General features: G+C 40.9%; 1 long non-coding RNA gene across 1 annotated transcript; it reads right to left on the bottom strand.

Moving 5' to 3' along the window:
• Window positions 1-1,402: 1,402 nt before the first annotated feature.
• On the bottom strand, window positions 1,403-10,909 carry LOC121669169. Its single transcript, XR_006017633.1, has 2 exons — window positions 10,396-10,909; window positions 1,403-4,271 (listed from the first exon to the last, which is right to left on the bottom strand). It is a non-coding gene; the product is annotated as an uncharacterized LOC121669169 (long non-coding RNA).
• Window positions 10,910-11,664: the final 755 nt, after the last annotated feature.

Here is an 11,664-nt window from a genome sequence, read left to right as displayed (position 1 = left end):
CGATGTCTCCAGGTGCAGTTAAAGCAAAGGTCCTGAAAACTGATCACTCATGCCACAGAAGAAACAGCTGAAGGATCCTAAAATATTCTTACAGACACTATATCTTCCTGAAAATCATCCCTGCAAAGCTAAGGGGTAGGCAAGGGATGAAGACATCATCACAAGCAGCAGCATTAAAAATGTTTGGTGACTAAAAGTATTTATTTGATGAGGAGGCTGGAGCTGGCACCAAGAAGGTAATTTCAACACTCCCATTGCCGTGTAGACTCCACTGCTCTACACTGGGAAAGGGATTCCTAGAATGCCACACTGCCACCAGTGTGGCAGTTTCCTTTTGGGAACTGAAGATCCTTCATTCATTGTTCTTTAGAGGTCATGATTTTTCATTCCTTAGTTTTCTTGTTTTGTAGACTATGTTCTTTCTAATCACATTCAAAAATCTGTAGATGTCTTCATTTGTGTACAGATTTCTAAGTAGGAAAAGACCCCAAAACAATTGGATGGGAAAAAGTAAAAATTACTATTTTGATTCTCATACATATTCTGTGAGCAGCACCCAAACCTTATTCATCATGTATTCTCTTGCAAATGAGCTATGTTCAAAAAGATCAAGCCTCTGGAAGTTCAGAGAGCTGGAGCTTCCTATTCCTAACAGAGAGATGACAGAAACTTTGTTCCACGTTTGCACAGCTCAAGGAATGCTCCAGTTACAGATGGGGAAGGATTATTGCCAGCCGCTCTTGTGAATTTGTTTTCCAGATTAGCTGCAAGCCCAAGATACTTTAAATACATGCTGATGTGGAGGTGTTTGCATATAAGCTTATTTTACAGGAATCAGGAGCTGATGCTGTGCTGTCACAGTGTAACACACCCATTGCCACAGCAGTCCAGTAATGCTCTCTTGGCTTCCTCCTTCGTTACAAGTCTCAGATGCCTTTAGAATTGCATGTCCATATTCCTGATAACAAAATCCACATTTTCAAGCCTAAATACTGGTCTCTTATGTGGAGAGGAATAATTCTCTGAACAGCAGAAAAATACACCACCCCAGTGAGTTCCACTGGATACAGTAAGTGACTATCATTCATGAAAGCCAGAACCCCTCATTCAGATGTTTTAAAAATAACCTATCTAATATCTAAGTATGCTTGTTCAAAAATGCAGGTCATTAAAATGTGTCTCTTTGTAGGCATTTTAGAGAAAAAAATATGTGAGTTTGACTTTTCAAACATAGTTTCCAAGTGAACCTATCTAAGCTGAGTCTGCAGTTCTGTCCCAGAAAGAAAATGCACAAAGGTTTAGCAAAGGTGAACAAAATATACCTTTAAATGTGGAAGTCCAATTAAATTCCCTGGGCTCCAGTTGCTTTTAGCAACTAAGAAAAATAAGGAAGAACAATAGGTTGATTTTCATGTATTTATTTAGATTTAGGGAAGAAAAAAGAGGCATCCATCCAAGGCTCTACATTTCTGCTATCATTAACCACACAATAAACACATTCTCACCACATTAAATAATCACTTCAACAGGAACTAAGCTGTCCAGCCAGCTACCTACAGGGAGTCCTGGGGGACAGATGAAGGAAAAATAAATACCTGTGAATACTCTGGGAAAACAGTAAATCTCCACTTTTCAGTAGCACAGCATTCCTGCTTCTAGCCAACATGAAGGGCAAACCAGCCAGTCTTATAAACTCATTATGATACAAGATGGAATATTCCCTGCCCTGATTATTTTGCCAAGTGCTATTCTGTTATGATGTTAAGTGGACAGTGTTATTTTGGGTGGTGAAGAGAACTTTCTGCTTTGAAAGAAAAAAGAGAGCCTGGCTGATGGTGCTAACAGAATCTGATCAAAGGTGGGGGATGTGTGGACTCACTGAGCTGTGGAAAAAACCCCAGCATGCAGAACCAAGAATGTTTAGTAGACATCTGCTTCAGGACCCAAGAAGAGGATGTGCACAAGCAATGGCTTGCAATTTTTACTCACTTTTTGCATATGTGGGTATGTTTTCAGGCATTATATCATGTACTGAATGTATTCCTAATACATAGCAATGCAAATTAAATGTTCAGCTTACCAAAACATGCTAATGATCTAAGGGTACAATCTAATGTATCTGGCACTAATTAGTGCTGAACACTGCAGCAGGAAGGCACAAATGCCATGCACAGTTAAGTATTCAACTCTACACTGCGGGAGAAAACTCTGCCTCGTCGCAGAGCATGATCAATACGTGTCCAAGGCATCAAGACTGATAATGTTTTGTGCAGCTACAAAATACATCCTCACATTCTTCAGTTTTTTTGCTGCTGAGTTTGGCACACTAAGGTATGCAGTGTCAGGGAAACGCACCTTGGGTCTTCTGTGCAAAAAAGCCACAAATGCATGGATTTGTTTTTTCTTTCTGGTCATGGTATTTTGATGGTGAAGACATTTACAAATAAACCTCTTAGTTTAGAAAGGAAATAATTACATTTTTGTAACAATTCTGAGGCTTATGAAGGAATTCTTCAAAGGTTCTAAAGTAACAAAAGAAAAAAACCCAAATATTTTAATATATTTCTCTTTGCATTTGTAAGTTGTATGAGAAACTGATAGGGCTTCATTATGGGAAGCAATTTTTGGATGTTAATTCTCTGCTCATCTGTCTCCCCAAGCCCCTCAGACATTAATTAAACTTTTATAGCCATTCAAACTAACATCTAAACATTCCAACTCAGAGCTGCTTAAGTACAGCCTCAGGCTATATCTGGCCCAAATCCACCAGAATGGCTCTGTGCCCAATCCTCTGTTCCAGCTATTGACTGTTCTTGACCCCTTTTTCCTTTACTTTTATCATCTATTATATTAAGGGGGCTTATTCTCCACTAGTTCTATTTTGTCCAATGGCTTAACAAATTCTTTTTTTTCTGTACCCCTCCTACCTGTGGCCAGCAAGTATTCTCCCTGGTAACACTTTCAGAGACTTGAAATACCTTGACAGTTTGCCTTTATTGAAGTTATGCAACGGGTGATGGTGGTTATTTGAGCTTGTGCTTCCAGATGGCATGAGATCAATACATGGGATGTGACTCACAGCTAACTGGATATTTGGCCTTTGAAGCACGGTGTTGCAGCTCCTTAGTAAGTGTTCCAAGCCTTACAGTTTTGAAGGGAATTGCTTGCTGATATTTGGTGAGGGAGAGTTACAAACTGCCAAAGCTGAAGAGCATTTGGGCTGAGGTTTGCTGTTTGAGCCTTCAGCTCGTTCGTATCTTCCAGTGCGTTTTATACTTCCAGCATCTAGATGTGCCATCACTTGCACAGATGTCTCAGCTCCCATTAGCATCAGTGGAGTTTTAGAGAGTGAGTCAGTGAATTTTGGGTAAGACAAAGAGTTATCCAGTTTTTCAAACCACTGACCATGGGAACAACATCTCCATTGCCTTTATTTAGGCCTTAGACAAGCAACATCTACCTGGAGACACTTCTGTTGCAGACAGATAAAATTGTCAGGTCTTTTGCACACAGATATGCAAATCTGCCAACACATGACGGTTGAATGAAAAATATTCTTAATTGGAGAACTGAGAAAATATTTTCCAGTCCACAGAGTCCTTAACTATTTGGGTAATGTTTTCTACACATATGGTTAACCGTCATTTTTTTTTGCCAGTTGAGCATTACAGAGTCCTTCAGATTAAGTAACTCATTCACAAAAATGTATAGAAGCAAAATGAGATTATTCTCTGGGACAAAAACCAGTTTTATTAGTAAATAATTCCGGTTTGTGAAAGAAAGCATACCAGTTCATGTGAAAATCAGACACCGTCTGGCCATCAGTGGATTCCAACAGGAATAACAAGACAGTTATGATAGCCTTAGGAGTTATTTGTCCAGGAGTCCTTCTTATTTTAGCAAGTATTAATAAAAAGATTTACCCATTTACATTGCTTTATTTTTGACTAATTTTCTAAATCTTGTTTTCGGATGTGGCAGAAATGCTCCTTGTTTAGATCTTTCTCTTATTAAAAAGAACCCCCCTCTTTTCCTTACATATCAAAGTGGTTTTTAAACTGTAGAGCAATAGATGACTGTATCCATGATGGTAGATTTCTGAGGAGAACATCAGCTCTTAGCAGCATTTAGCAGTTAGTGTTGGCGGTGGGACTTCTGTCAGCTGTACTACAAGGTCTGGCAACCCCCAATAGCAGGATGAGGCTGGGCCAGTGAGCAGGAAGCCCAAGGAAGACCAAGGTCTTGTGCCTGAAGGTCCACCTCCTTTAACTCTGAGAGGGAGACAAGTAAAATGTCACTCAGCATTGTAACAACTATGTTTAGAGATATATTTATGAGTGCACTGTAAATATTCTTAGGTATTCAGCAGTTATGGAGAACTGGGTATCCTGGCTGAAAATCTGAAACATGAATTCTAATGGCTTAGTTTGTCTTGGCCCTTTTAAATAAGTTCAAGTGCCTGCCAGTAGTTAACAAATACCTGGTGGCTGGTACTACAGGAGTGAAACTTTGCTAAAGGTAAAAATGGTAATTTTGATTGCTCTTCCGGTGTGTAACTATGCAATCATTACACTTCATTAATCACATTCAATAGATGTGCAGTGCTACTTACTAGTACAGGCTGGGAAACCTTCACAGTTCCACTCTTCAGAGATTATTCCCATCCCCAAAAGCACTATTACCCTTTTTACTCTAGGCTCTTACCAAAGCAGGAAATCTCAAGTTTAATGTTTTGTATTTACATTACCAATTACTAGACGTGTCAAGCAAATGCTCCAGTATTTTTTAGTACCCAATATTGCAAACTGTTTATACACAAAGCTAATAGTTATGATTATGTTTATTGCTCATTCTGCATTCAGAAAAGCTTAAAGAAATGAGGGGAGAATGCCTTTGTGAGAAACCTGCTGTCCAAGGTCTGTGAAACCTACTGCCTATGGGCAGCTCTAGTTAAAAGGCTTGTTATCTAATCCTATTTTCTAATCAAGAACAGGATGTTAAATTTACACAGTAAATGTACTGGGGCATAAAGAATTGATTATTAAGATCAGTCTTCTGTTTAGAAGGGGAGGGAAGTCAAAAGGTCTATATCTACAAAATGCAATTTTTATGAGGGTTGAGAATTCTGGATCCTGACACTTTGCAGTTTTGATATATTAAAAAAGCTGTTAGATAAATCTGGCAGTTCTCAAAGGAAATTAATAAATAAAGAAAATTAGAATATTTTAGTTGTTTCTGGTAAAGATGCATGAAGTTATAAAGAGAATGCTGAAAGAATTTCCCCTCCTAATCCTTATTAATTTTTGTGAAGATTAATTATGAAAAACCTACCAGAGATTCATTAGGTGCCAAAAGAAATGGCATATATGTTAATATCCCTCTAGGACCCATGGCTATGACTCCAGGAAATTAATTTATAATTCATGCTAATATGGTTAAGATTCCTTAGTGTTTGTTCCTGGATGTTACAGGACAGGCTATAAATATAAGAACTTGCAAAAACTATGCAATAAATAAGATCAAGCTGTTCCTTGCACCAGAGAACTAGTATAGAAGCTGGGTTTTTTTCTCTGCTTTCTTCTGTCATCTTCATCTTGCTTAAAATACACAGTAAGAGCTCTGCCAATTGGGATGTAAAATGCCTTCTTGATTGTAGCATATAATTAAAACTTCCCTTTCAGCTTTTTCTCCACATAAGTTTATAAAGGATCTACTTGAATTTGAGGCAAAAAAAAGACATCTGGCTTCATGGTTTTGTGTGGGCTGAAGCTAGTTATATTCCTTTTTTAAATATATATATTTGTACTGAGTCAAGCCTAAAATAATGAACACTCCTTACCCACTGGAATATATTCCTGCATACTGAGAGGTGAAATAAATTCTACCATGATCACTGAAAATATGCCAGAACCATTATTGCACATTGAGCTACTTTGGCCCATTACCAAAAAGATTGAAGTCCTACACAAAAAACCCCCCCACAACCCAAATCCAAAACAAATATCAGATCTTCAACACAAAAAAAATTCAACCATTCCAAAACCTTCTCTTCGAGGTCCAGCTTGTGACTTAGTTAAAAAATTAAAACAGTTTAAGACTACTACTACAGCATGTTGTATGAGAGAGAGTTTGTAAAAGAACCCTGCCTATTTTTCTTGAGCATGCCAGAACTACAGGTTTCAAAGTGCTGAAAACATTTTTGCTGGGTCAACATCATCACAGCCATGCATTTACAGAGTGTCCTTGATAAGAGTCACTAGGCTGCTTTACATTGAAGCTCATTAAAAATGATCAATATTTAAAAATTTCTGAAAGAAGCAGCAAACATATTTTTTGATGTAGTTTTACATGCTAGAAGACACTGCAGTTTTAAAATAGTGGTGAAAAGCTTAAAACTCAAACGATATAATTAGAAAAATGCATGAGTTTTTAACGTCTAAGGAGGGCAAACAAAGCAGCTATCGGATTCTGGTGGGAAAAGAAATCAATAAAACACGGGTGGTAGAGCTGACAGGGTGAGCTGGAACGCAGCTGTCCTCACAGCACAGTGGGATGGAGGGGGCTCCCTCGCTGGCCATTGAGCTGCACCACTAACAGAGCAGCACTTGGAGTACTTGAGAGGGATTTGCCTTATTCTAAATCCATTTCCCAGAGTGAAATAAAAAGAAATGAGAAGGTATAACAGTGCATTTCAAAGATGGTTGTGCTTTAAGTCTGTCAAACCTTGGCAAGCATCAGTCTGGACTGTGTGAATTTTGTTGCTTGGCAAACCCTGGATGTTTTGCCAAGTGATGAATTGGATCTTTCAACAGCCTTTCTAAACTGTTGGGATTGGGATTGGGATTACAGTCTCTCCAAATATCAAGGCTGGCTCCTTTGCCTCAACTGTGCTTTATTCTCAATCTCTGCCACCTCTGGTGCAGCAGCAGTTTATCCTGTGGGGAATCTGATAGGATTGAGACACCTGAGAGATTCACTGTGAGTACCCTGTAGCTGTGAGTATAGGCTTTGGACTGCTTTTGAAAGAGATGAGGAAGAAAGGTCTGTTGGGCAGCGTCATGTATGGTTCTTGAAGATAGAGAAATATGTCAAATCTCAAACAAGCTCTGAAAACAGCCTTGTTGGGACCCGTTCACTCCAGCACATGGCAGCTGGCAGTGCCACTGAGGGAAGACACCTTGGAGGAAGCTCAGGAGGTCCCCTGACACCTCACTGGTGCTGCATCTTGTAGCAGGGGAGAGATTTAGGAATCGAATGTAGCAAACCTGTATACACTCCAGTAGATCCCTTTGCCCATGGGCAAATCACTATTTTTTAGAGAAAGGCTAAATTTTGTGCACCTTTACCAAATTTTTACCCTTATGTAGTTGTTGGTACCAGCAGTGCTGCTAGTTGCTGAACAGGCACATGTAAAACAGGCAGATTGATGGTCTCAAACTGGAGCACTTGCAACAGCTACCCGTGGTTGCCAGGCAGCTGCTGGGTGTGGGGCCATTCAGGGACAGCAGTCTCTGGTGAGCCAGTGGCTTCACTTCCATCTACCCTGTGCATTCTGGTCACTGGCAATGCCAAATGGCAACCCAGCTATATGGCCAGAGCCATATAGACCCCAGCTATTTGCCCCCTCGGTGACAGAGCTCTCCTAGCCTGGCAACACACAGAGCTCCAGCCACATCCACAGCCCCAGACTCATAGGAACAGGAATTCCATACTGTTTCTGAGTGATAATACAACTAAAAGGAAAACTACTGTTTGCCATGTGAGGAGAGGTGAGGAATAAAGGATGAAGAGAGGGAAAAAAATTTACTTTATTGCCATGCAGTAAGGTAAAATAAATGACAGCAGATGCATGTTCCTAGAGCAGTGCCACTCAGATGGGATTGCAGCTGGACCTCCCTGCTGTGGCTCTGCCATGCCATATCACTCTGTGCCGTGCTCTTCCTCCATTAGCCAAACAGTGAGCAGGCTGAAACACAAGCTTCTGGGCCATGGGGACAGATTTCCCTTGAACAGGGAGGGGACCAGCAGGTTGGGAACCTTCTAAGGTGTGGAGCCAGGAGATGTCCAGGTCATTTTGTAGGAAATTCTCCCTAACTGACATGTTGATAGCAAATTAACCCCAATGAATTGCATGCACACAGCTTAAAAATATCTGGGACTGAGGTGAAAACAAACACATCAGTTTTTATTTCAATCTCTGCAAGGAGGAGAGCAACATAAGGCATACTGAATGATTGTAAATTTAAGCACCTCCTGAATTTTTTAAAACTCCTCTGTCTCCTATCTTGAAGGACATGTTAAGTGGAAAGCATTTCTGATCTCTTTATAGATTGCCACACACAGTAAACCTTTAAATAACCAAGTGTCTTGAGCACATGGAATGACTATATTTTGCAGAGTCTTGGACCTTTACCAAATGTATTCCTCAATCAGGTTGGGGGGCAGTTTATAAAGGCTAGCACACTTTTAAGAAAGATTTGAAGTGACAGCTTTTTGTATGCCCATTATCTGAGAGCTCTGAGCCCTCTCTCCTGCAGTGAGACTGACAGACTGCGTGCAGCAGGGAGGAGAATGAGCAGGGAAAACCCACGAGAGCTGTATTGCCAGTTCCATTCTGTGTGTGCATACCTGGCTTTCCTCTGCAAAGAAGGGATGATTTCCTTTTAATCTATCACCAGATTTTCAAAGGGTTTCTTTTCTGCTTGAAATGTGACTGTGAAAAAATGTCAAGTTTTGCGGAACAAACTCACTCCCTGTGTGGATCCACTCACATCTGCTAATCACAGTGATGAAGCATTAGCTAGTTCTCAGCTGAAATGTTCTGGCCTTTGTCCAAAGTATTTTGGTTTTTAGCCTAAAAACAATAATGTTCAGTTCTAGTGTGTAGTTTTTAAATAAAAAGAGGACACGTCCCCCGTTTCTTTTTATTTTGGTAATGAAAGCAAATGCTTTTGGCCCTCAGTTTCTGTTCAGTGACAAATACTGATGTTTTTGTCAGAAGGTGGTTTCTGTAGAAAATTTTACCAAGCTTATCACGTATCAACTCCACCCACAGCCAGCGAAGCAATGCAAGCTATTAAAGCTATTAAAAGGAATTTTTTTGGCTGTTGTGAGTTTTGGCATTAGTTACTAGTAAGTAATCCTTAGCTGAGTAGCATGGGGGATGGGAAGAAGAGCCAGAAGCTGAGAGGTAGAGTTGGCCAATGTCACAAGGATGAGCTCTAACAGGGGATTGCCACTTTGGACACCAGGATGATCTTGTGAGGAGGCAGCATTTGTATTGCAGATGGTGTTGCATGGCTCACTACTCATCCAGAAGAAATTAAAGCCTACAAGGCATGGGCAAAGTGAAGTCCAACAGCTAGCTCTTGTTTATTGTCTACCTGTCTGGCTGTCTTTTAGGGTGTTACTGCCACTAATCAGTTGTCTCTGCACATTCATCCTGTCTCAGGTAGCAAGGTTTTCCTGTAGGAATGATAAGGAGCCTTGAATGTTTTCCATAGAGATCACAGTTTTCCCCTTGGCATTTCAGTATGACTAAGAAGACTATTGTCATCAGCTCTTGATGAGCATAAGTTTTAGTGTAAGCATTTCCCATGGACCCATCTCCACTTAATCACCACACTAGACAAGCGTGAAGGAAGCAGAAGAGTTCCTCACACAACAATAGATCTTGGCACTTATGCTTAGAGGAAGATTTGTATCTCCTCACAGGACCTCTTAACAACCTGCAGATTTGAAGAAGAGGAACAGAGGAGATGATAGTATCTTTCGTAAAGAAAGAAATATCCCTCTCTGTGGAAGAATGATCTCATGAAAAACAGCCAACATAGCATGTTCTGCTTCCATCCCATATCTTATCAGCTCAGCAGATTGCAGATTGCCTGCAGACATCCTGTCTGCACACCCTAGGGAACATGGTAATTGTCTTATTGCATTCAAGCATGCAGCATCCTGAAGTATGTGCCTCTGACCATGCTGGAGGTCAGGCTTAGAGGCTTGCTAGCTGAACAGCTCTACAGCTGCTGGATACACGCAGTATGGATGCACCTGTCTTTGCACATTAGGAGATCCTGCGTTCTCGCACAGAATCTTGGGAGGGCTAACATGTATATCTTCTACTTATGGGAGGCAGAAAAGTAAAATTCAGATACAAAGACACTAAAATACATAGAGGGTACTGTGGTGGCCAGTGAGCCTAAGGTACAAGGGACAGAGAGTTCTCAGTAAGACAAGTCCCTGGTATAATGAAAATTCTTCCAAACAAGGACTGTTAGAACTGGGAGAAAAACTTCCCACAGGAGACAGGAGAACTCGGCTCCCATCTGCCTCTCTTCCCAACCCTTGAGATAAAAGGAAATTAACAGAAAAGGAAATAAAAGTGACCCATATTACCTCACTAGAGGATCAAATAAAGTCTCGAGGCTGGTCCACTGACTCAGACTCATCTCTTCTCCTGAGAAGGCTGTTGGTCTCCCCCGCTGAGACCCCTGATAAAACTCAGAGATTTCTTTGGGGCAATGCCTGCACTGAAATGCGACTTACGTCCAACTGTGAGGAGCTGTTGGAGACGCTTTTGGGGACGGTCCGAGGCCATCCACGTTCAGGGGCCATATATTACTGTCTCTGGCCAGCTCTGTGGCTCACGTGTGCATGCACAAACGCATGGCTAGCTTCTGTATAAAGTCGGTGACAAAGAGGCAGGAAGAGTCTTTGTGCGTATTCCAACAGCAGCACTTATTGCTTCTACCCTGTCGAAGGTTACAGGGGCAAATACAAACATAATCCCGAAACTCACAGTTTTATCTGGGGGCAGGAAAAGGCGGGACCAGGGAACGGGGACCAATGGGGAAGCTCTGGGGGAGTGACGAGGGGTAGAGGCTGACAGGCAACCGGGGAATCCAAACTGGGATAGATTAACAGAACAGAACAAGCATCCTGGGAGAAGCCTTTCTGGTCACCCTAACATAAAGAGGTTCTTGTGGTACCACGGACTTGTCTTACTGAGAGCTCTCTGTCCCTTGTACCTTAGGTTCACTGGCCACGACAGGGTACCATGAAAAGAAAATAAGTGTTAAGAAGAAATAAGGAATACAGAAGAACCGTGTGCTGCCTTACAGCAGAGTTGGAACTATGGTTAGGCAAAGAAGATAGGTAGATTGTGTATTAGTTAATTTAGAGGTGTCCTATATTGGAAACTACTTTCCTGACACAGCAGGTCTGCAACAAGTAGCAGATCAAGTAGGAGAGTCAAACACATTATTTTTCAGCTGGTGCCAGGATGAGTACTCACGGCATTAACACCCTGCCTCAGGGAGAAACCTGGATTGTGACAATGCAGGGCAGAGATACAGAGCTGGATTTGGGTGCACTTCATTTCTGAATCATCTCTGGAAAGCTAAGGAGAAGTAGGTTGCATTATCTGAAAAATGTTTCTAATACAGTTTAACAGTTTGAAGTTTTAAGATAATTGATGATGTGGACATAAAGTTTTTTAAGCCATTTTCTGTCAGTTTTTAAGCAATTCCATGTCATTAGAATAATACACTAGTAATTTATATAGTTTGGTCTAGCAAACAAGACTCAAGAAAAGATTCCACGGAATGAGCTGTAAAAGTGTGTCATTAGGAAGCTAGAGAGCATTTTTATTTTTCCATCCATTTC

This window comes from Corvus kubaryi, unplaced genomic scaffold (assembly GCF_017639235.1).
Source record: "Corvus kubaryi isolate FWS band 111438036 unplaced genomic scaffold, C.kubaryi_AGA036_p1.0 133, whole genome shotgun sequence".
Taxonomy (NCBI): Eukaryota; Metazoa; Chordata; class Aves; order Passeriformes; family Corvidae; genus Corvus; species Corvus kubaryi.
The sequence above is the reverse complement of the archived record's forward strand: the minus strand, read 5'-3'. Positions and strand labels throughout refer to the sequence as shown.